At 39.8% G+C, this 24,176-nt stretch overlaps 1 protein-coding gene across 1 annotated transcript in view; it reads left to right on the top strand.

Moving 5' to 3' along the window:
- Nucleotides 1–9,938, top strand: part of LOC309627643 (sodium channel and clathrin linker 1-like) — a 224,099-nt gene extending 214,161 nt beyond the window's left edge. The window contains exon 12 of the mRNA XM_082389786.1: nt 1,714–9,938. The gene's annotated coding sequence lies outside the window, so the exon portion shown is untranslated. The remainder of the gene's footprint in view (nt 1–1,713) is intronic.
- The last annotated feature ends 14,238 nt before the right edge of the window (nt 9,939–24,176 follow it).

The following is a 24,176-nucleotide window of genomic DNA, read 5'->3' as shown; positions in this document are numbered from 1 at the left end:
ATATTCCATGCAAATGGAAATCAAAAGAAAGCTGGAGTAGCAATACCCATATCAGATAAAATAGACTTTAAAATAAAGACTGTTACAAGAGACAAGGAAGGACACTACATAATGATCAAGGGATCAATCCAAGAAGAAGACATAACAATTATAGATATATATGCACCCAGCATAGGAGCACCTCAATACATAAGGCAAATGCTAACATCTATAAAAGAGGAAATCTACAGTAACACAATAATAGTGGGGGACTTTAACACCTCACTTACACCAATAGACAGATCATCCACACAGAAAATTAATAAGGAAACACAAGCTTTAAATGACACAATAGACCACATAGATTTAATTGATATTTATAGGACATTCCACCTGAAAACAGCAGATTACACTATCTTCTCAAGTGTACATGGAACATTCTCCAGGATAGATCACATCTTGGGTCAGAAATCAAGCCTCGGTAAATTTAAGAAAATTGAAATCATATCAAGCATCTTTTCTGACCACAATACTGTGAGATTAGAAATCAATTACACGGGGGAAAATGTAAGAAACACAAACACATGGAGGCTAAACAATACTTTACTGAATAACCAAGAGATCACTGAAGAAATCAAAGAGGAAATCAAAAAATACTTAGAGACAAATGACAATGAAAACACGATGATCCAAAACCCATGGGATGCTGCAAAAGCAGTTCTAAGAGGGAAGTTTATAGCTATACAAGCCTACCTCAAGAAACAAGAAAAATCTCAAATAAACAATCTAACTTTACACCTAAAGGAACTACAAACAAATTTCTTTCCTTAGCAGAAGGAAAGAAATCATAAAGATCAGAGCAGAAATAAATGAAATAGAAACAAAGAAAACATAGCAAAGATCAATAAAACTAAAAGCTGGTTCTTTGAGAAGATAAACAAAATTGATAAACCTTTAGCCAGACTCATCAAGAAAAAGAGGGAGAGGACTCAAATCAATAAAATTAGAAATGAAAAAGGAGAAGTTACAACAGACACCACAGAAATAGAAAGCATTATAAGAGACTACTATAAGAAAATCATGCCAATAAAATGGACAACCTGGAAGAAATGGACAAATTCTTACAAAGGTATAATCTTCTAAGACTGAACCAGGAAGAAATAGAAAATATGAACAAAAAATCACAAGTAATGAAATTGAAACTGTGACTTAAAATCTTCCAGAAAACAAAAGCCCAGGACCAGATGTCTTCACAGGTGAATTCTATCAAACATTTAGAGAAGAGCAAACACCTATCCTCAAACTCTTCCAAAATATAGAAGAGGGAGGAACACTCCCAAACTCATTCTACGAGGCCACCATCATGCTGATATCAAAACTAGACAAAGATGTCACAAAGAAAGAAAACTACAGGCCAATATCACTGATGGACATAGAGGCAAAAATCCTCAACAAAATACTAGCAAAGAGAATCCAGCAGCACATTAAAAGGATCATATACCATGTTCAAGTGGGGTTTATCCCAGGAATGCAAGGATTCTTCAATATACGCAAATCAATCAATGTGATAAACCATATTAACAAATTGAAGGAGAAAAACCAAATAATCATCCCAATAGATGCAGAAAAATCTTTTGACAAAATTCAACACCCATTTATGATAAAAACTCTCCAGAAAGTGGGCATAGAGGGAACGCATCTCAACATAATAAAGGCCATATACGACAAACCCAGAGCCAACATCGTTCTCAATGGTGAAAAACTGAAAGCATTTCCTCTAAGATCAGGAACAAGAAAAGGATGTCCACTCTCACCACTATTATTCAACATAGTTTTGGAGAAACTATGTTGAAAAGAGAAGAAAAAGAAATAAAAGGAATACAGAGAAGAAAAAGAAATAAAAGGAATACAAATTGGAGAAGAAGTAAAACTGTCACTGTTTTCAGATGACATGATACTATACATAGAGAATACTACAGATGTTACCAGAAAACTACGAGAGCTAATCAATGAACTTGGTAAAGTAGCAGGATACAAAATTAATGCAGCAAAGTCTCTTGCATTCCTATGCACTAATGATGAAAAATCTGAAAGAGAAATTAAGGAAGCACTCCCATTTACCACTGCAACAAAAAGAATAAAATACCTAGGAATAAACCTACCTAAGGAGACAAAAGACCTGTATGCAGAAAACTATAAGACACTTATGAAAGAAATTAAAGACGTTACAAACAAATGGAGAGATATACCATGTTCTTGGATTGGAAGAATCAACATTGTGAAAATTACTCTACTACCCATAGCAGTCTACAGATTCAATGCAATCCCTATCAAAGTACCAATGGCATTTTTTACAGAACTAGAACAAAAAAATCTTAAAATTTGTATGGAGACACAAAAGACCCCGAATAGCCAAAGCAATCTTGAGGGAAAAAAACGGAGCTGGAGGAATCAGACTCCCTGACTTTAGACTATACTACAAAGCTGCAGTAATCAAGACAATGTGGTACTGGCACAAAAACAGAAATATAGATCAATGGAACAGGATAGAAAGCCCAGAGGTAAACCCATGCACCCATGGTCAACTAATCTATGATAAAGGAGGGAAGGATATACAATGGAGAAAAGACAGCTAGTTCAATAAGTGGTGCTGGGAAAACTGGACAGCTACATGTAAAAGAATGAAATTAGAACACTCCCTAACACCATACACAAAAATAAACTCAAAATGGATCAAAGACTTAAATGTAAGACTGGACACTATAAAACTCTTAGAGGAAAACATAGGAAGAACACTCCTTGACATAAATCAGAGCAAGATCTTTTTTGACCACCTCCTAGAGTTATGGAAATAAAAACAAAAATTAACAAATGCGATCTAATGAAACTTAAAAGCTTTTGCACAGCAAAGGAAACTAGAAACAAGATGAAAAGACAACCTTCAGAATGGGAGAAAATATTTGCAAACGAATCAAGGGACAAAGGATTAATCTCCAAAATATACAAACAGCTCAATGCAGCTCAATATTAAAAAAACAAACAACCCAATCAACAAATGGGCAGAAGACTAAATAGACATTTCTCCAATGAAGACATACAGATGGCCAAGAGGCACATGAAAAGCTGCTCAACATCACTAATTATTAGAGAAATGCAAATCAAAACTACAATGAGGTATCACCTCATACCAGTTAGAATGGTCATCAACAGAAAATCTACAAACAACAAATGCTGGAGAGGGTGTGGAGAAAGGGGACCCTCTTGCACTGCTGGTGGGAATGTAAATTGATACAGCCACTACAGAGAACAGTATGGATGTTCCTTAAAAAACTAAAAATAGAATTACCATATGACCCAGCAATCCCACTACTGGACATATACCCAGAGAAAACCGTTATTCAAAAAGACACATGCACCCCAATGTTCACTGCAGTACTATTTACAATAGCCAGGTCATGGAAGCAACCTAAATGCCCATCGACAGATGAATGGATAAAGAAGATGTGGTACATATATACAATGGAATAATACTCAGCCATATAAAGGAATGAAATTAGGTCATTTGTAGAGACATGGATGGATCTAGAGACTGTCATACAGAGTGAAGTCAGAAAGAGAAAAACAAATAACGTATATTAATGCATTTATGTGGAACCTAGAAAAATGGTACAGATGAACCGGTTTGCAGGGCAGAAATTGAGACACAGATATAGAGAACAAACATATGGACACCAAGGGGGGACAGCGGCGGGGGGCGTGGGTGGTGGTGGTGGTGGGATGAATTGCGCGATTGGGATTGACATGTATACACTGATGTGTATAAAATAGATAACTAATAAGAACCTGCTGTATAAAAAAAATAAAATGAAACTCAAAAAAAAAAAAGAGAAAGAATCAGCATTATGGACAAATATTATGTAAAGTATGTTATTTATCATTGTAAAAATTCAAAATTATTTAAATGCCCCTCTAGGAGGATAATTGCTAATTTAAAAAAAAATAAGCAGCATGTGATTAAAAGCTGGATTCAAATCCTGACTCCACTACTTACAAGGTATGTGTCCTATGGCAAGTTACTGAACCTGTCTGCCCCAGTTTCTCAACTGCAAAATTGGTAAATAGTAGTTCCTAACCCACTGAGCTGTTGTGAGGATTAAATGAGTTAATATGTATTAAGTACTTCATATAGCATGGATACAAATACATGTTGTTGTCAAGTAATTATTATTACTACATCCATAATTATTAGACATCATTATTTTTATGTATACTTCCTCAATGCAAACATCTACCTTCCTTTAAGAAAACTCCACCCCAACAGGGAAGAAAAGATGAGAGTGTAGCCTAGAAAATAAAATAAGAAAGATCAACTATTCACATCATATAAACTGATTCAAACAAACACATTAAAAATGAAAAAAACAGTCATGGGACAATTGAAAATGTGAACATTGTGAACACTGAGTAGATATTTGATGGTTTGAGGAATTATTAATTTTTTTAAGGTAAGATAAGAGTATTACGGTCATGTAAAAAAAAGGGGAATCATTAAGTTGAGATTGAAATCATATCTGCCTGGGATTTGCTTTAAGGTTGTATCTGTGAGGTGGGAGGATGAGGTAAGTTTAGCAAAGGTTGTGAACAGGTGATGGGAACATGGAGCTTCATTAATCCATTCCATCTTTTTGTGTGTACATTAATTGAAAAATAAGGAGGAGGAGGAGAAAGAAGACAGTTACACCTCTAGGATCCGGTCTTACCCTAGGATTCACCTCTCTTCTCCTGGCCTCCAGGCAATCAGGAGGAGCTAGCAATCTCCAGCAGTATATTTTCTAAAGTGTGAGTTACTCTGTCAAGAGCAGTATGGAAGTGCCTTCAGCAGGAGAGTTGAAGGAGGGCTTTGGCACTCACTCCAGATTTGAACCACCTCAAGTTTTCCCTCCAGTATGACGTGTGAGGTGAAAATACACTTTCACATCCCCTCCAGTAGTCTACTGGGTGTCTGTTGCACCACACACACACACACACACACACACACACACACACACACACGCATGCACTACATTTTCCAAGGACAAAAACTAATTTTCAGAAACAATAGAGTCAAGATCCATTTTTTCCTCTGCAACATAATTTCAGAACTGCTTCTTCCCATGAAGAAGATAGCTTTCATTGATATTTTAATGCAGAGCAATGTCAGTTCCCTTTGTTTTTCCTCAAACTGTACCCTGAGACCTACCACTGCATAAGAAATGGGATCCATTCCAGAGCAACTGACCTCTCCATGGACACCCTTAGGCTCACAAAGACCCGGAAAAAGCTTTAGTATTTACGGCTTTTTTCCCTTACTATTTAGCCCAGGTCTTATGTCTTTCTGTTGTGGAGATTATAGAAATGCAGAAAGATGTGCGAGTTTAATCTCCTCTCCAAGCAAACCCCTGAGGTCTGGAGTAAGGAGGAGAACTGTGGGAGGTGAAGGGGTGGGGGTGATAGCTTGTTCTTTCATTCACAAAAAAACAAAATAGATATCACAGATTGTTAGACTTGAAAGGGCCTGAAACTGAAAGATAATTCTAGACCCACTCCTTCAGTTTACAATGAGAATGATGCTTACGGAAATGAAAGGGGGCATTTGCTGCAATCCTACACAGGGTGTTTATAATACCTATTTAAATGACTCTTCTCACAAAAACTTAGCTAATAACCTAAAATCAGAAAACAATATTCTTTTGATTTTTTAAATCATTAGATTACTATCTCAGCCCCAAACTTTAAATAAAAAGTTGTATGTACACTTAAATATTTATTATAGTTGTTAATTTCAAAATTATCGGCACTTTGCTCGTTGCGGTTTCCTCCTTGCAGAAATCCTTCAGGCGTACTTATCAAGGGCAGAGCCATGGAGCAGGCCTCCCTGGGCGGGCAGTCAGGGCAAGCCTTGTCTAGAGAATTTAAAAACTATAATAAAACCAACTAAGAGTTGATCTGCTTTTTATTAGCATTATTCTCAGCAATTCTAAACAATATCCGTGATGAAATTGCCCTCTCTGAAAAAAAAATTTTTGGCCTAAATTCTAAACAATTGCTGCAGTTACTGTTAATATGTAAGTAAGCTTCAGATTAGCACATTTTTGTTACATTTTCTTTAATAAACATTGTAGTCCGTATAGGAATGAATTCGGAGATCTCCCAATTACCCACTTAGCCTTGGACACGTGGACTCAGCTCCACATGTTTGCTTTGATAGTAAGTCCTGTGGTACTTCATATGCCTGTATTTAAAATTTTGATGTGTAATAAATGATGATAGTCCAACAACTTTAAAGGTGAAGAAACAGAACTTGTTACTTCAATTCTGCCATTCAGTGTGACCACTTGCTTTTATTTGTGCAGTAATTTTGTTAAATGCAGATTTTAGTTCATACATGAAATATTTTTACTTTGCTATTTTAAATATAGAAATGTATTCTTTTTAAATTGTTAATTGTTTTTGAACTAATAAATCAAGAAAATAAAATATTACATCAGTGATATAATTTAGTAGTTACCTAAATAAGTAACTTTTGTGAAGTTGTGGTTTTGTTAAAACTTACTCATTAGTTATTAAATAATTTTAATATAAAATAATATTAGATTATAACCAACAGATGAAAGTTCAAACTGTTAGATATAAGCTATCAAGATTTCCAAAGGTGCTGCTCTGATATTGCCAGAAGATATCAAAAGAAATCTCAAATATCAAAAGGGAAATGTTTGAATTTTCCTTGAATTTTCTGTCATTTTCACCAAGGACTGGACATTTACTATCATTTAACCATTTTCTATGATATTTGCTAAGAAGAAAAACTTTAGAAATTTTTACCAAATATAAATGAAATCTATGATGAATTTTTCTGGAGAAGATATTTTAGTGGGAAATATGTGACTGTGGAGACATTTAAAAACCATTAGAAATGATCCTAAAGAAACTAAGACCTGAAAGTTATTGCAATTTTTTGGAATTTATTGCCAAATGAGATTTTTATGAATCTCTTAAACTTAACTCTATGTTTAAAACTTTCCCTAACTATTTATATGCCTGTTGCTTCATGTGAAATTAAAATAAATCAAAACTGTTCTTTGATTAACTATGAACGAAGATAGACTGGGACATTTGTTAAAATGCTTGTTAAACATAAGTGTGCGAAGAAGGTCAATTTTCATAAAATCTTTGACACATTGATGACTTTTGCAGTAAAAACCACCACAGGGTGCCAGAGCTAGAGAGGAGTAAAATGATGGAGGCGAAAAAGGATTCATTAAGACCTCTAGAAGACAACACTTTAAAGACACTTGGCTAATCTATGGAGGAATTTGAGAGGGGACGGGTTTTCTAAAGTGTTTGAGGAATGGGGTCAGAGAAATACTGTTTTGTTAATGTTATCATGCCTCTATTTTTATCCCAGGTGTATGTCCTGGGCCAATGTTAATAACAATTGTAAAGGTCCCTTCTTTTGCTAAAAAAGAAGTCCCAGAGAGAAGGTCCTTCTAGAAAGCAGAAGGCTTTCACCCACCTTCCTTCATTCTTCCCTACTTCCCACTGTCACAAGGAGTCTTTGAGGGGACATGTATACACATCTAGTAGGTCAATTCAATCTTTTTTGCATAGTCATAGAGCCTGCAAAATGCCAGTGGGTTCCCTCTTTCCTAAAAGGCCAGAATTCCTTACATCTGACTCCAGGCTTTCATATTAAATCCATAACTTTTTTTTTTTTTTTTTTTTTTTTTTTTACTGGTATCTTCACAAACATGCTCAACATCTCATGGTTCTATGAGAGTATATAAAGTCCATATAAAGTCCATCTACATTGTGGTCCAGTCTTAGCAAGGAAACTTTAGTCCAGTCTCCAAAAATAATTGAACATCAGTTAATATCTTTTTGTAGATTTTTTTAGGAAAATGGCTCTGGAGTTGGGATTTTATTAATACAATTCAGTAAATGTCTTAAATATTTCTCTCTATAATTCTCTCTTCATTTCTCATATATGCGGAAGCTACTTCCCAAATCTTTATATCCTCTTTCTGCAAACTCCCCCACTTTCTTCCCAAGTCCAAGGCTGCTAACTTCGGTCTCACCTTCCCTTCCTCTGTCATATTCCAGAGCTATTTACTTCTGCGTGGCTATAAACTCTGGCTTTCCCAGTTAAGCAGCTACAGTGCTCTCATTATCCAAGACCCCAAATCTGCACAAAGTTATGGGCAATATGTTGGCCACAAAAGAAATTCTGCTGTGCAGACAGAAGGGAAGAAGTGATGTGAATTCCTATATGATAGCATCTTTATCTATTCAGGAGCTTCCCCAAAGATTTTCTCTGTCAAGGATAAAACCTGTCTGTGACCAAGTAGTTGATTCAAATTCTGGTGTGGCTGAAGAGAGAATCTTCCAGTAATTGAAGACAATGGAAGCCATTTACATTTAGCAATTGAAGACTAACAGGAAGGGAGATTTTTATTTTTCCATTTTGATGTGCTATAACTTATTCTCATTAATATTTTTTTGAAAATGGGGGAGGAAGAGTGAAGAATAAAAATACTGTTGATAGAGGGCCAGTTTCCTTATTAATTCTACATGCCATCCTCAGACATGCGGCATGGCCTGGTGAAAGAGCACAGACTTCAGAGCTAGATATTTATACTGACGCCTGAATCCCAGTTCAGTCACTTTCCGACTGAGTATAACTTGTAATGTGACAGTTATTATCAGAAAAGGAAGGAAGAAAAGAAAGGGAAGCATTGTCTTCTGAAAATGCAGATAATAGCTGCTTTGTAAGAATATTGTGAGGACTAAATGAAATAATGTTTGTAAAATGCTTAGAACAGTTCCTGTCATATAATAGATATTGAATCATAGTTATCTATAATAAGAATAAAGGCATTATTTTTTGACTGGATTTGGAGGGCCTCTGCCTAAACTTCTTCTGTTTCTAATGTTCTAAAGTTAGTCTTAGTATTGTTTTGTGCTAGTTTTGCTTAAAATACACATATGTGTGTGTGTCTGTGTGTGTGTATCTAGAATAAAAGCAGTGCTCAACAAATAGTGATATGCAAATATCTGAGTAACCAAACTTTTCATATCTCAATGATTGGTGGCAATAACCAAGAATTTGAATAATCTCTTGTAGGTAATAGTAAGTTACCTCCACTTCACCTGTAATTTGCATATTTCCACCAGCTCCTCTCCTAGTGTCCTCTTCATGACCACCAAGGAGAGCTAGAGGACCTTAGAGGAGGCTCAGAATAGTACTGCCTTGATTTTGGCAACAAGCATATTGTTTCTTCAGCTAACTCAGCATGCTTGAGATCATTTTAACAGCAGAGTGTTATCATGTGGTTTCAGTAGAAAAAGTCCCCATGTAAAAATAGCACCTTCTTCCTCAGCATGTCTGCTCCTTTAATGAAAATAAGACTTAAGCTTAGACTGAGCCAATGCAGCTATCAAGGAGTGAGCTAAAATCTCATCTGCTTCAAACACTGTTAGCCAAATTCACAAACCATGGTACTTACAGCCATTGACAATAAGAAAGACAATGCAGTAAGAGACACGAACAATACAGGATAATTCATAACCAATACACAATACTTAAATAGCAGTTTCCTAGAATGAGCCCTCAGAGAATATGGTCAATGAGAAGAGTTGCAATTGCTCTGCAAGAATATTTACAGCAATATAAACAAACCAAAAAGGAGCAAAAAAAAAAAAAAAAGAAAAATTCAGTAACACTCACAAATTCTTACCCAATACATTTTTTTTTTTTTTTAAAGAGGGATACGCTAATATAATTCAAGCCATATGGCAACCCTAGTAGGTTGCTTCTTCTTGGAGAATGGTGTTTCATTCATTCTACCAGCCTGCGTGCATTCTATCGCACCGTGTTCTATTTTGGCATTGGGAAATTCTATGTGTACTATTGATATGAAAATAAAACAGAACAAAGGTAGTTTTATTTTACATTTTTAAGGAAAGACACAACTACATTTTAAAAAATTATCCTGGAAAACATAGGTTCAGAACCTATTATTGGGCCACCAGTGTCCTCTCATATCATCTTCAGAATCTGTTCTACATCAAGCCCGATGACTTGATTAATTATACTTAGCATTCCCTCAGAAGAGTGATGCCGGCATACATAGTAGTGTGGCTGCAAACATATATACTTCTGCAACTGACCTATCTATGAGAGCTCCATCAAGGAATCCGGCACAGGAAATACCTGGAAGTATGTCCATCTTATGACCATCAGAAATTTCACTTTCATTGAATGAAATCTACTCAGAACAGAAGAAACTTTACCAGGAGCTAAATTTGGGCCCTAAAAGTCTCTAAGCCCTTTTATCAGGGGGAAAAAAGACCCGCAATTTTATTTTATAATCCATTTCCCCAGAAACCAGATCTTTCTTAAGAGAACAATGTTTCTTTTTTGTAAACCCTAAGATACCTTTTTTTTTAACTTCTTTTTTAAACATTTTTATTGGAGTATAATTGCTTTACAATGGTGTGTTAGTTTCTGCTGTATCACAAAGTGAATCAGCTATACGTATACATATATCCCCATATCCCCTCCCTCTTGCATCTCCCTCCCACCCTCCCTATCCCATCCCTCTAGGTGGACACAAAGCACCGAACTGATCTCCCGGTGCTATGCAGCTGCTTCCCACTAGCTATCTATTTCACATTAGATAGTGTATATATATCCATGCCACTCTCTCACTTCGTCCTGGCTTACCCTTCCCCCTCCCCATGTCCTCAAGTCCATTCTCTACATCTGTGTCTTTATTCCTGTCCCGCCCCTAGGTTCTTCAAAACATTTTTTTTTTCTTTTTAGATTCCATATATATGTGTTAGCATACGGTATTTGTTTTTCTCTTTCTGACTTACTTCACTCTGTATGACAGACACTAGGTCCATCCACCTCACCACAAATAATTCAGTTTCGTTCCTTTTTTATGGCTGAGTAATATTCCATTGTGCCACATCTTCTTTATCCATTCATCTGTTGATGGACACTTAGGTTGCTTCCATGTCCTGGCTATTGTAAATACAGCTGCAATGAACATTGTGGTACATGGCTCTTTTTGAATTATGGTTTTCTCCGATAAACCCTAAGATACCTTTAGCAGAAACTCTTTGAAAGCTGTTTGAGGCTGTCAGATGCCTCTTATTTATTATGACAAACAGAGATCTCTAGAGCCTCATTTCCTTTGACATCACTGCAACCTTTACTCAGCTATCAGTGGCTGTCCTCAATGCTACCTGTGTGGATTCCATGTCTGCCTCTTTTCTCCTGTTTGAAAGCAACCCTAGATGATGCTCACCTTGGTCAATTAGGAGAGACCACAGCGCCCTGCGCACAGTAGGCATTCAGCTAATGTCGGTTAGCCCCGCACTGCCCCCTTCCACCACTCTCAGTCCCTTTTATCTGAAGGAAAATCTAGAATTAAGTGACTCACGGGCTATAAGGGCATTGTACAGCTGCCAGCACTATCTCCTTAGTTTGCAGCCAAAACAGATTTCAGAGGAACTATAGGTCAAACATCTGGGTGGAACTAGTCAGTGGGCCATTTGAAAAATGGAGACAAATTTAAGAAAAATTTAGGAACTGGCTATATAAACTGGTGAAATCAAGTACCTAGAGGTTTGTAACAAAGTTGTGAACGTGAGTGAGTGTACTGAGAGGATGTAAGAAAGAGAAGGTGGATGAAGACAGAACCACACATTTAATCATGGCAGGAGAAACAGAGCTCTGAAAAGAAAATAGAAAAAGCAGTCAATGAACTAGGAAGAAAATGAATATTTACTTATAACAGAAGCTATAAGAAGTGAATTCCAAAAAAGGAGGTTAACTGTGTTAAAAACTACAGAACAGTCAAGGAAGATAGAGTCTGAGAAGATGTCACTGATGATTGGGCAGTAGCTAGTTAACCTACTTACTTGCTGCAGACACCAGTTTTCAAGAATTAAGAATTGAATCCAGGAGAAGGAAGTGGAGGGGATAAGAAAAGTTACTCTTCCAGGAGATCTGATGGTAATAGGAAGAAGAGCACTAGCTTAGTATATCAAAGAGGTAGCAGAGCTGAAGTTTCCATAAGGTGTACATGCTGAGTCATGGCATAAGCACTGTGAATGCGGTAGCTTGCAAAATGAGCTCAAAATATATCCTTGTATGCATGATGCTTTGCACTGTGACTTTGTAGCCTCTCCCATCAAGATATAGTCTATTTCTCCCTGGAATCTGGATTTGGCCATGTGACTTGCTTTGGCCTCTGGGTCATTAGCAAACACGACACAAGTAGAGGCTTAAAAAGTGCTTGCATAATGGGGTTCACTTTCTCTTGTCCACCATGTAAACAAGCCTAGCTTGTCTGCTGGAGGATGAGAGATGACATGGAGAAAGGTCCCAGTTGTTCCAGCCCTAGTTGAATCTGCCCAGACTAGGAAAATTGTCCAGTGAGCCACAGAATGGGGAGAGATAAGAAATGTTTGTTGTTGCAAACCACTACACTTTGGGATGGCTTGTTACACAGCAAAAGCTACCTGATACAATGAGATATTTTCCCTTTTTTTTTTTTGCTGCACCACGTGGCTTGTGGGATCTTAGTTCCCTGACTAGGGATTGAACTTGGGCCCTCGGCACTGAAAGTACAAAGTCCTAACCACTGGACCACTGGGGAATTCCTGAGATATTTTCCTTTTGTACCTATTCTCTGCACTAACAGTATGAGACCAGAGTGTTGAGTAATGTCATCTTAGAAAACAAAGGAAAATAAAACTTACAAATACCAATAATGTTCTATCTGGTGATAAGACTGCAAAAATCAAAAGCATCCAAAATACGGCTGTGAATTTAGGTAAGCACCAATGTAAAAGATGTCCAAACATCAAGGAAACTCCCTGCCATCAAGTCTATGTAATTTACTTATGGCAGAAGCCTAGGTCATTTCTAAGCCTTTATATCATAGCCTGCTGATAGAGAATTCTATAAAAATATGGTGGCAGTTTTTAAATGATTGGTGATTTGATTTCTAAGAGTGGAAGCCACCATAGTGGTCATAGGCAGGAAAGACAAGCCTCATCTCTGGGCCCAGGAAAGACTGCAGTGGGACCCCATATATTTCACCAACCCCTGAGGACATCTTGTACCACTGTCCAGTAGTATAGTTGATGTTCATGGCAAGGACTCAGAGCCATCAAGAAAACGTTAAATGATGTTCAGTATACCAGGTTTAATGAGGCCAAGAAGAATGGAATCTATGTTATTACCATTTCCATAAAAATTGCTAAATTTTTTTAAAAGTTTGCTGCTTAAAGGATCTAAGCTTCAGTTCAATGAAAAACTCACTTCTTTGTGACATCCCGTTTTCTGACAATACAGATTGGTGAGGTATTAATTTAGACATATTCATTTGGCATTATAAGGAATTCTAAGACAGTAACACAACAATTATTTCCAGAGACAGAAAGGAAGCATTGTCTAGCAAGTGGAGAGTAGAACAGCACTTTGTTAAAATGAGGAAATACATGTTGATGTGTTTTTTCATGATTTCTTTTTAAAAGAAGTATCTGTCAGTATTCTGTGGCCTCCATTGTTTTTAATTCACATTTCTCTGGGGATAGACTCTACCATTAACCACTTTGCCTCTCCACTCAGCAGGGACTAGAGTGACCCTCGGTCTTTGTTCACAATTTTAGGCTTTAGATCAGCCCCCATGAAGCGTCTCTCTTTAGCAGGCCTACATTTTAGACTCCCAGTCCTTCTCCATCTTCACTGTTGTTTCTTGGATATGGCATAATTATTGTCCTCACAGTTCTCATGATTAAAAAACATTCACTGGGGTCTTCCCTGGTGGCGCAGTGGTTGAGAATCTGTCTGCCAATGCAGGGGACACGGGTTCGAGCCCTGGTCTGGGAAGATCCCACATGCCGCGGAGCAACTAGGCCCGTGAGCCACAGTTGCTGAGCCTGCGTGTCTGGAGCCTGTGCTCTGCAACAAGAGAGGCCGCGATAGTGAGAGGCCCGCGCACCGCGATGAAGAGTGGCCCCCCCTCGCCGCAACTAGAGAAAGCCCTCGCACAGAAATGAAGACCCAACACAGCCATAAATAAATAAATAAATAAATAAATAAATAAAATTAAAAAAAAAAATTTCACTGAGGACCAACATACCAGTTTCCATGTGGAAAACAATTAGTGGTTCCACAGTCCTTTGTCCCACCTTGTCTATTACATCACCCAGAAGGTCTAATTTTGGAGCCAAATTGCCACATCCCAGGCTAAAGGCACCCATCATTTTGTTCTCCAATCCAAGGGTCTTTTTTTGGGGGGGGCGGTATTAACTGAAGGAAGCAATTAATTGTCATTTTAATCCAGTGGTGTGTTAGGGTTTTTTTTATTTGTTTGTTTTTTGGGTTTTTTTGGCTGCGTTGGGTCTTCCTTGCTGAAGGCAGGCTTTCCCTAGTTGCAGCGAGCAGGGGCTACTCTTTGTTACAGTGCAGGGGCTTCTCATTACCGTGGCTTCTTTTGCTGCGGAGCACAGGCTCTAGGCGCGCAGGCTTCAGTCGTGGCAGCATGCGGGCTCTAGGGCATGCGGGCTTCAGTAGTTGTGGTGTGCTGGCTCAGTAGTTGTGGCGCACAGGCTTAGTTGCTCCACAGCATGTGGGATCTTCCCGGACCAGGGCTTGAACCCGTGTCCCCTGCATTGGTAGGCAGATTCTTAACCACTGCGCCACCAGGGGAGTCCATCCAATCCAAGGGTCTTTGACATAAGCCATAGGCTTTATAATATTCTCTTAGTGCTTTTATTATGTTCTCAAACTTCTCAATTATCTAATGTGGTCTAATACTCTCCAAAACCAGCTGTACTGGTTTTTGCCTTGGATACAAGTGTTTCTAAATGCAATGTGCAGTATTTTTAAAAAGCTCAGACTTTGGTGTAAGACTTGAGTTCTAGTCCTAGTTCTAGCATAAGATGATTTTGAGCGATTATTTTTGAGAAACTGCAGACACAGGACAAGCTCTGAGACAGAGCAGAAGTTACCCTTTTCTAAGGGACATTTACATTTATAAAGGAAGTCTCTATTGGTAAGCATCTCCCTCTCTGGACCAGAAAGAAGAGGGTAACTCTAAATCAGAAGAAACTCTTGTCAATGGAGACAGCACTGACTTAAATCTGCATAGCAAACCTTACCCTTGTTTACTGTGCTTTTCCTGGTAACCTCCTACAACTGGTCTCCCCACCCTTCCCAATCTTTCTTTTGTCTTTAGGGGAAGATGGTATGTAAACTGGAAGCTTGGGCCATCTCAGAGAGTTACTCAGTTTCTCTGTGTGGGCTTTCTCTTCAGAGCTGCCTGCCTACAAGACAAGCTGGCCCTCTGCTCCAGCATCCACATGGTATTCCACGTGGTCTCGAGGACCACAGAGTGAGAAGGAAGACAGCCACCCTCCACTCAACTGCCTGGGTGTGTGCTCTATACATCCAATATGCTCCTTCCATAAGTCCCAAGGTTTAGACTTGAGGCAAAGGAGTAGAAGGCCTGATTTCAGTTGCAGCCCTATTCTCTAGTCCAGCTTTTTTCAGCAAGAAAGCAGGTACTTGGATCTTAATGGACTCTGTGACTATTTGTCATTTGGTATATCAGAGATCTCAACAGCAACCTACTAGTGGGAACAGGATTTAGTATAACTTCATGTCTTCTATTTCTTCTCACTAGTACACAGTTATTATGGGAATATTGTAAGAGGAGAACCTTACACCACGAAAAACCTTACACCACGAAACACCAGCAGTCCAACGTTTTTCATTTTATAGACAAAGAAAATGAGGCTCAGAGAGACTGAGTCACCCAAGCTCACATGTGTACACAGTGGCTTGGAACCCAGCTGTCCTGACTCCCGGCCCAGTGCTTTTACCAGGGTACCCTGTTCCTCTTCCTAGCAAAGTATAATTCAAAGCAGATCTCAGCTGGTGGGAAAAATTCTCTGAACTCTCACATTAAGTTCTGACTCTCATCTCCTAGGTTTCCATCCTATGTTCAGCTTGGATCCAATTATTGCTAGCTTCTGGTCCTCTTAACCACCTGGTTATGAAGGACTGCATACATCCTAAATCTGGGAATCCTCAACACATCTCTAGGCCTCAGGAGAACTGAAGAGTCACAAGGTACAATTCCTGAGTCTTCTAAATCAAAACCACCTAATTTGGAAGTAAGACTGGGTAGCTTTTGTGTAAGGCATGTAGGGTCATTTCTAACATTCCAGGAACTTTATAGTATCAAAACTTTTTCCATGGCTAAGCTCTGTGGAGATGTCTCATTCTTCCTTTTTTTCAATGTTTAATGTCATAAGCTTAGAGCCCCCTAGAATGATGAAAGTACTATGGCAATGATATTCCACATCAGTATATAATTTTGTCTGATGACAAAATTAGGCAGAATTCTTACGAGAAATACATATAGCACATATACACAGGGCATTGGGTATAACTGTCAGTGAATTTCCCAGCTATATATTACAGGTCCACAAGCACGCATTTTCCAACCATTCCAACAAAGGCAGAGGGGATAGAGTCCTTGGGAAATGCATTGCCTGTACAAATTACAGTTGTATCTCCACTTCCATCTCGTGACAACTGGTGCTTGATGCCAGCTTATTGGGCAGCCTCAATAGCGCTGGGGCCCTCGCTGTCTAAAGGGGAGGGAAACCCCATGGGCTGAGTAGGATGAGTGACTGGCCTCTGGAAGGCCCAGGCGACGAGGACCCTCAGAGTGTACGTACGAGCCTGTGTGTGTCTGGTAGCAGGGGAGAATGGGTAACACGGTAGTAGGGCATGAATGGGTGCTCTGAACTTCTGCTTATGCCCTGGCTTTCTGGAAGCTCTTAACTAGCAGTAGCCACCTCCCAAAGAGAACCGGCTACTGCAATCACAGTGCAGGGAAACTACGGGGCAGAACCTCGAATCTACCAGCCTGAATGGCTGATGCTATAAATGTCCTAATAAGAGATTAATTTCTTCATGGGGATGGTGTTTTTTGAAAATATTCATCCACTTTATTTGTAATCTCCCTTTTCACCCATTATCATTCCCAGCAGCTTAAGTAAAGCACCAGACAAAAGCTACCTTTTTTTTTTTTTTAATAACTTTTTTTTTTTTTTTTAATAAATTTATTTATTTATTTTATTTATGGCTGTGTTGGGTCTTCGTTTCTGTGCAAGGGCTTTCTCCAGTTGCGGCAAGCGGGGGCCACTCTTCATCGCGGTGCGCGGGCCTCTCACTATCGCGGCCTCCCTTGTTGCGGAGCACAGGCTCCAGACGCGCAGGCTCAGCAGTTGTGGCTCACGGGCAAAAGCTACCTTTTGTAAAGGAGTTATGAACTTAGAAAAGCCACTACCCAATAGCATGGGGAAGGGGAAAAATCCTTTTGTCCTAGAGATGATGAGAATCAAGCAGTTAGCCATCTGTGCTCTGATTTGACCTTCTGTGGTAAAATCCTAGAGGAAGGAGCAATGAGATAGATTTCAAGACAAATCCGAAAGTAGAGAGAGTTTCTGCCTGTCTCCTCAGATCAGAAAATGCATTAATTACACAATCCATTAGCAGGCGCATTGTGTCTCCAACTCCAGCTCCCAGAGGATACCACCAGGCAAGGTGCTCCACTGTGGCCAAGAAGCCTCGGCAGGGTACTAGTAGTGGCCCAGTACAGTTTGTGGGAGAGGGCTAAGTTAGTATCCCAAGCTTCAGTTCTCATCAGCAGCCTGTGGCACCAAAAGTGCCCAGGAGTTCCCACCAGCCCTGAGGCTACAGGATGTAGAGAATGGGGCTGGAAGTTCAATGACCCTGGGGCAAAGGGCTGCAGGGCACACCACCCAGATCGGTCATAAATTTAGAGCCCTCTAGAATGATGAAAGTGCTGACTGACTCAGGATTCACTGAGCCAGTGCCTCAGGCCCTGATCAAGCTAAAAGAACTGATTATGTGGCACTTGGCCTGCAAATTTAGCTGCTATCATTTCTTCTGTCACCTGTATCGACAAAGACATGGAGTCTGTTTTCCTTCCCCTTGAATCTGGCTGACCCTGCACTGTCTTGACCAACTGATTGCAGCTGAAGTGATGCCGTGTCAGTATGAGGCCCTAGCCTGGAAGCTTTTGTGCTTTTGTTCTCTTGGAAGCCAGTGCCGCGCTTTAAAGAAACTCAGGCTACACTCCTGAATGATGAGAGGACACGAGGTAGAAGACCATGGAGGATAAAAGGCCATCTTGGATGTTCCAGTCCCCGACAGGCTGTCAGCTGAATACAGCTACGAGTGACAGATGCTCTGTGTGGAACAGAAAAATTGCCCAGCTGAGCCCAGTCAAGCCACAGAATCGTGATAAATTATTGTTTTGACGATTAAAACATTGTTGGCTTAAGTCACTAAATTTTGAGGTGGTTTGTTACACAGCATGAGATAATTGTAACAAACACAAATTCACAAGTCACGGATATAATCAGTGAGGTCCAGCTCAGCCAGAAACAAGCCTAGTCCAGCACTTTGTAATAGAAACCAGCAAGGATCCAGAGGAGAGATAACCGTTGGGTCTGAGGCCCTCTATCCCCTATCCCCATGGGTGCACGTGCATGTGCCATTTTAGGAAGGAACAGCAAGAGAGAGGGAAACAAGTCGGAAAGGGTGGTGTGGTAGACAGGATAATCCCGCCCCCCGCCCCAAATAAGTCCTTTTTCTAACCGTGGAACCTGTGAAAATTTACTTTACATGGTGAAGGGAAATTAAGAATGCAGATGGAATTAAGGCTGCTAATCAATTGACCCTAATGTAGGGAGATTATCCTGGATTATCTGCATGGGCTCATGTAATACAAGAGTCCTGAAATGTGGAAGAAAGAGACAGAAGAGTCAGGGCAGAGGGAAGAGATACAAGAAGAACACCACCTGCTGTTGCTGCCTTTGAAGATGGAAGAAAAGGGTCACACTCTGAGGAATATGGAAGGTGCATGAGAATGGATTCTCCCCTAGAGCCTCCAGAAAGGAACCAGCCCTGCCGACACCTTGATTTTAGCTTAATGAGACCCATTTCGCACTTCTGAGCGGTAAGATAATAAATTTGTGTTGTTTTAAGCCACTTGATTTGCGTTAATTTTTTCAGGAGTAACAGAAAACTAATGTAGGTGGCAAGTTGTAGTGATTGAATAATTATTCAAGATAAGACTATCTGAAACTGGAAGAGACTAAAATGGCACTAAATGGCAATTTTGAGCTTTTTTTCCCACAGCACCTAGTGTGGGGAAGGCTAGAGAAGTAAGATTAGATCATTTCTGGAAACCAAAAAAGCTACCTTTTGTTTTTCACACTCCTGAGTAGAGTGAGTTAAATTTGAGACCTTGTTGCACCTCTTGTTCTGAGGCTTGATTTTCTGTTAAAACCAACTCCCCTTGGAAGAGTCACACATTAAACTTTTCAAAATGAATGAGTTCAGCTGATTGCTTCTTCTGAAAACAGGAGTTGGGTAAGGAGAGAATGGAGGAAGTAAAGTCAGGGCTTGAGCACCTAGATTCCTGGGAGGGGGAATTGGTGAGGAGGCCAGGCTTGTCCTGACTCAAGGGTGTGGCAGACACCCCCTGAACAAATTGCTGTCCTTGAGCAGAACTGTTACCAGACATCGCTCTTTACGAACAGTCCCAGCGGTGCCATAAACTCTGCATCGTGTGGTACCAAGTGCAGGTAGGAGTTCATTATGCCCAACAGCGAGACCAATCGCTTCACGTTATTTAGGGCTTTCACATCTTTCTTGCTTCTTTCCGCTGCATTTTAGATACCTGTGGTTTCAGCTCTGTGATTGGAGTCCCACATTTCATCACCGGTCTCTGACCCTCCAAAGTAAAGAGTTTTTGAATCAAAAGTTAAGTCATTTTTAATTTTTAAAGTAAACTTTCTGTCACCATCACCATTGATTAGTATTCTTTGTTCTCAAAACGATTCTAACAGTATGATATTAGAAACAACTCTGAGTAAGTAATAATGAAACACCACATTCTAAGCATGCCCCACACCACTGTAATGATTTCCATGGATTTATTGTTTCAAAGACACACAAATACGTGGGGTACTTTAAGGGCAACTACATAGGCACCGTGGATGCTCTGAAGTTCACCCTTAACTTAGCAGCAGTTCTTGTTTAGAATAGGGAGTGGGGAATAAAGCAGCGTCAGAGGAGGGAGGGAGATGAGAATCTAATGATTGCTAAAGTCATGGGGAGGCGGGATAAGGGCGGGGGATCTGGGCATCATCTAAATAGGTTCAAAGTCACTCTAACACTCTGTGACTCTCAGAGGTTACTTGCCCTCTCTGTACCTCTATGTCTACATAAGAAAAAAGGTGGGGATGGAAATAATAGTGCCTGTATCATAAGGTCAATGTGATGATTAAATAAGTTAATTCATATAAAGCACTTAGTTCTAGCTAGGCAGTAAATGCTTGACGAATACTAGTGATTTTTCTACAGAACCCAAAAGTGGAGAAATCAACACTATTGCCAGACCACAAATATTTTTCTCACTTATTGTCCATTTTTACTACACAACAAGATAAATGTCTAGCTCACTTTGATATCCTCCTCACGTGAGGTTGGTGTCCAGTTCTGTACGTGCCTGGAGTCCCTGGAAACATCTGAGAAGACCAATGCTGTTTCCAGATTCCCTTATCAGGCCTCCATTTCTGTTTCCCAATCCCTGCCCTTCCCCATGTGGTCCCAATATCAAAATATTTAGTCCATCTGTCCCAGAGGGGTTTGGACTTTCTCTTCATTTGTGCTTCCTGAAATAATATGCTCCTGAGGCACAGACCATTCCTTCATCACTAAAAAAGGTCAAGCATTTATTAGTCTGTGTATAAACATGACAACAAAGGAGCCCTTGTAAAAATGGAATGTTCAGCTTGGATAGAACACAGAAGAGTTCCTCTTGGATCTGGCAAATTCCTTTGGATTTCGTCTCTTTTAAATACACCACATTAATGTCACTGTTTCTTTCTCGATTCTCAAGCCTTACTTCTAAATCCCCATGAACCCTTTGAGGTGCAGGTTTCTTCATTCAAAGTCTATAAGTGCAATTTCTTTTTCAATTCAAACACATTAACAGTTTCTTCAGATAAACCAATCCTCATACTATGAATAAAAGGTGTACTCTCCTATGCGTCACACAACCACTTGTCACAAAAAGGAGAAATAACTTTGCTTTGCTCACCAGCAGGCATTTCATACAAACGTTATGCCCATTCTTTTGGGCAGCAACACATGGAAGCCCAACCTCTGACCAGTTTTCCTCTTTAGATGTTCTCTTCAGATGACCTTAACCCCACACAGAACTGTCCCTCTATCACCTTGGATTTCACGTCCATCATGGCAGCCAACTGCCATCTACATTAGCCTGTTCCCTTTCTTGAACTCTGATCCTTTCAGACAATATATATTATCTCTCTTTGTAAAACATAGCTTTTGATTCAATACTATGCATAATCTAGCTCTAAAAACATTTTCAAATTTCCACATTGCTTCTTTATAAGCTGTTGTTGGTACTGTTCTTTACAGAAAATTCTCTTGGTTTCCTTCTCCAAGGAATGAAGAAGAGATGAATTCCATACAGAGACATTTTCTATACAGTCTCAGGTAAATCCTATCTTGGAGAATGGTGACCATGTTTCATGTCCCTTTAAGGCTAGCAGAGTAAAATATCCATCTCTTTAAAAAAAAAAACCAAAAATCCACCTCTGATTGGAGATCCCAGGTTTTACTTTTCTGGGGAGGCCTGCAGGTATGGAAGCTCATTAAAACCAGTGTGATCAATCTGCATTCCCTCTCCTGTTAAGATTGTCTCACTATGAGAACATTCTACATGAACAATAGAGTTGTTGGTCCTCTTCTTCTTCTTCCCCTTCTTCTTCTCTTTCTCCTCTCCCTCCTCTTCCACTCCCTGCACCCCACCCCCAGCTCTCTTTTCCCCTTATCCTCTTCCTCTCTCTTCTTCTTTTTTTTTTTTTTTTCCATTTTTGTCCAAAGCTGCCCAGGGACGCAATGAGGCTTGGAAAAGGATCTAAAATATATTGGCTCACTAGATACTTAATTTTATTGCTATGAATTTCTCTGGTGTATGGCAGGAAGTCACATGACTGTACTTTTTCAACTTAATGTCAACTTGTATTATTTTGTAACTATATAGGTGAATGTCAGCCCTAAAATTTAGCAGTTTACCCTTCTCACAGGAAGTACAAAGTACATTTCATTTGAATAAATGAAACAACATCTGCTTTCATGGGCTAGCCCCAACTTTACTTTTCTAGTTTCTTCTTCTACCATACTCCTTCACTTCCCCCTCCCCGCAACCTCCCCTACCCCCCTCCCTCATACAATGCTATTAGTACACCATGTTACTCCCTCTTCTCTGAGCTTAGAACAATTTATGAACTCCAACTAGGTGAATAAATGAATGAAATAAGCTGTGCAATTACACCCTGTGCTTTTGCTCATACTTTCCCTGTTTTTGGAATACCACCCTTCTCACTATCCCATTTTTAGTGTGGAAATTTCTACTCATTTTTCAAGGCCCAGCTTGCTGCTGTCTCTGCTTGAAGTCTTCACTAATTATCACTGTCTCCCTCCTCCTTACATTCACAGTGTTTTACTTCTTAAATGTTACACTCACTTTGCCTCTGTTTGCCTTTTTTCATTTACTTGTCTTCCTCTCCCCTTACAATGCAAGTTCCTCATGGTAAGGCATGTCTTTTTCATTTCTGTATCCCCCAAATCTAGCATAATAGTTGTCATAATATAAGCACTGATATGTTTAGTGTTTTAGTTCACTGTTTGTTAAGCTCTGGGATAATGACTTTCAAATTCCAGGCATGGGGGACAGAGAGTGTCCACCAACCAAGATACAGGATGTAGAGCAGGAGTTTAAGGTGAATGTATATCCTTGTGTAGATATCTGGTAGTCACTTGAATCTATACGTCTGGAGCTGAGGAGAGATCAAGACTAGATATATAGAGTTGGGAATTATCAGTATAGAGGTGAGAATTAAAACCATGGGAGTGGGTGAGAGCCCTGATGAGGAGCACTGAGGACAAACCTTAAGGAAGGCCAACATTTAAGAATGAATGATGGGGGGCTTCCCTGGTGGCACAGTGGTTAAGAATCCGCCTGCCAATGCAGGGGACATGGGTTCGAGCCTTGGTCCGGGAAGATTCCACATGCCGCGGAGCAGCTAAGCCCATGAGCCATAACTACTGAGCCTGCACTTCTACAGCCCGTGCTCCACAACAAGGGAAGCCATCGCAATGAGAAGCCCGTGCACCACAACGAAGAGTGGTCCCTGCTTGCCGCAACTAGAGAAAGCCCGCGTGTAGCGACGAAGACCCAAAGCAGCCAAAAATAAATAAATAAATAAAATTAATCTAAAAAAAAAAAAGAATGAATGATGGGGGAATTTCCTGGTGGTCCAGTGGTTGGGACTCCGTGCTTTCACTTCTGGGGCCCAGGTTCGATCCCTGGTCAGGAAACTAAGATCCCACAGGACGCATGGTGTGGCCAAAAAAAAAAGTTTGCTTTAAAAAAAAAAAAAAGAATGAATGATGAACAGGATGCAGAATGATGAACAGGACTCTGAGAAGGAATGATTTGGAAACAGGTGGTGAACAAGAAGGATGGAAGGTCATGGAAGCTAAGGGAGGATTCAAGCTCAAGAAGGGTAGAGTGGTGACTGGGGTCAAACGCTACAGAACTAGGGCAACACGTAGAGAGAAGTACAAGGCCAATATAGAATTTGCAAAGGAGGGAAGTGATAATTTTCTTTGATAGGTTCTTACTTTCAAGGATGAGAGAGTGGCCAAGATGGCAGAGTAGAAAGACCCAGAACTCACCTCCTCTCATGAGCACACCAAAATCACAACTATCTACAAAACAACCATTGATGAAAAAGACTGGATCATACACAAAAAGATCTTCTACAACTAAAGACATAAACAAGGAACCCCAACGAGACAGGTAGGAGGGGTGGACTCATGATATAATCAAATCCCATACCCCCTGGGTGGGCAACCCACAAACTGGAGAATGATTATATTGCAGAGGTTCTCCCACAGGAGTGAGAGTTCTGAGCCCAGGGATCTGGCACCAGGA

This window comes from Balaenoptera borealis (genome assembly GCF_965194805.1).
Source record: "Balaenoptera borealis genome assembly, chromosome: 4".
Classification (NCBI taxonomy): Eukaryota; Metazoa; Chordata; class Mammalia; order Artiodactyla; family Balaenopteridae; genus Balaenoptera; species Balaenoptera borealis.
This window is presented reverse-complemented; position numbering and strand designations above follow the sequence as displayed.